Source organism: Mustela putorius, unplaced genomic scaffold (genome assembly GCF_011764305.1).
Source record: "Mustela putorius furo isolate JIRA1106 unplaced genomic scaffold, ASM1176430v1.1 tig00003906_pilon_pilon_pilon, whole genome shotgun sequence".
Taxonomy (NCBI): Eukaryota; Metazoa; Chordata; class Mammalia; order Carnivora; family Mustelidae; genus Mustela; species Mustela putorius.
Genome location: NW_025422054.1, coordinates 157501 through 159245, shown reverse-complemented (window position 1 = coordinate 159245; position 1745 = coordinate 157501). Strand labels below are relative to the sequence as shown.

General features: G+C 75.7%; 2 non-coding genes across 2 annotated transcripts in view; both read left to right on the top strand.

Annotated features, from left to right (window-relative positions):
- The first annotated feature begins 207 nt into the window (after positions 1 to 207).
- Positions 208 to 360, top strand: LOC123388642. The gene has a single exon (XR_006603099.1). It is a non-coding gene; the product is annotated as a 5.8S ribosomal RNA (ribosomal RNA).
- Positions 361 to 1641: 1281 nt separating this feature from the next.
- LOC123388636 overlaps positions 1642 to 1745 on the top strand; it is a 4698-nt gene continuing 4594 nt past the window's right edge. Inside the window, exon 1 of the ribosomal RNA XR_006603093.1 lies at positions 1642 to 1745. This exon is cut by the window's right edge and continues 4594 nt beyond it. This is a non-coding gene — a ribosomal RNA (28S ribosomal RNA).

Below are 1745 nucleotides of genomic sequence, written 5' to 3'. Positions count from 1 at the left end.
GGCGCCTGTGGGGTTGTCCGAGCTTCGCCCCTCGCGTGGGGGGGCGCGGTGGCCGGATGCCCCGTTGTCCAACCTTTCCGACCTTCTCGGAGTCTGGTCTCGCTTGTCTCTGACTGGCCGGCCGGAGGCACCCCTCTGGGGGAGTGTGCTGTGCCAGGTGGGGGCGCCCCTCCGGGGGTTGGCCCCCTGAACGATCAAAACTCGTACGACTCTTAGCGGTGGATCACTCGGCTCGTGCGTCGATGAAGAACGCAGCTAGCTGCGAGAATTAATGTGAATTGCAGGACACATTGATCATCGACACTTCGAACGCACTTGCGGCCCCGGGTTCCTCCCGGGGCTACGCCTGTCTGAGCGTCGCTTAACGATCAATCGCTCCCCCCAGGGGTCTGTCGCCCCGGGGGGGTGGCGCGGCTGGGGGTTTGTCCTCGCAGGGCCCGGGTCCGCCGGTGCCCTCCGTCCCCCTAAGTGCAGACACGGTGGCCTCCCCCGCGCCCCGCGCCCCGTGCCCCTGGTCCCCGCTGCCCGCGACCCCCGCCCCCGCCTCGCCCCGCCGGGTCCGCCCGGCGGTGGCGGGTGTGGGACGTGGGGGGGCGTGTGTGTGTGTGGGGGGGGGCCGGTGCCGGGGCGGGGGGGGCGGCCCCGCCCGCGAGAAAGGGAGAGAGGAGAGCTCGCGCTGAGGGCCGTGGCCGCCGCGGTTCCTCTGGGGGGAGATCCCTCGCGCCGCACGCGGTCTTGGGGTCGCCCGGGGTTGTGTGTTGGGGGAGGGTCGCGGTCCCGTGCCGCTCGCCGGTGTTGACCCGTTGTGGTGGACCGCCTCGCGTCCGGGATCCGCGCCCGCCCCCTCCCTCCCTTCCCCGCCGGCGATCCCGGCCTTCGCCCTGTCGGGGCGGCTCGCGCCGAGGCCGAGTCGCGCGCGGGGCCGCGCCCCGGGGACGCGTGCCCCGGCGGCGGCCCGCGGGACGCCGCGGCGCCGCCCGCCGCTGCGCGCTTTCCCCCGGGTTGCGGCCACGCCGCGCTGCGTGCCCCGAGCCCGCGGTGGGTCGGGGGTCGACGGGGGGTTTGTCGCCCAGGGAGGACGGGCGCGCCGCGCCGTCCGTCGCCCGGCCCCGCGGCCGTGCGTCGGTTGCTCGCGGGGGCTTCGGTGAAGGAGGGGAGGAGAAGGAGCCCGGGCGGCGGTGCCCCGTGGGCGGTGGCGGTGGGGGCGTGCGGCGGGGGGCGAGGGCCGTGCCCCGCGGACCCCCCCTCTCCCCCGCCCCCGCCCGCCGCCCCGGCTTCGTGCCGGTGCTCCCTCCAACCCCCGCCCTCGCCTCCCCGCGTGCGTGTGCGCCGTGCCGCGCTCGGCCCGCCGCCCTTGGCGTCAACCCACCCCCCCCCCTCTCCCCCCGCCCTCCTCCAAGCCCGGCAGGGCTCCCGCCTGTGCCGCCGGCTCGTGCTCCCCGCCCGCGCCCGTGTTTTCGGCCCCCCGCCCCCACTCCCTTGAGGGGTGGGGCCCGGGGCCCGGGGCCGGAGGCCGGGGCCGCGGGCGTCGGCCGTGGCCTTTCCCGTGCCGGGGTCCTCCTTTTGGCCGGTGCTTCTCCTTCCCCTCTCCCGGCCTCGCCGGCGCCCCTGTCGCGCCCACGTGGCGCGCCCTCCGAGACGCGACCTCAGATCAGACGTGGCGACCCGCTGAATTTAAGCATATTAGTCAGCGGAGGAAAAGAAAAACTAACCAGGATTCCCTCAGTAACGGCGAGTGAACAGGG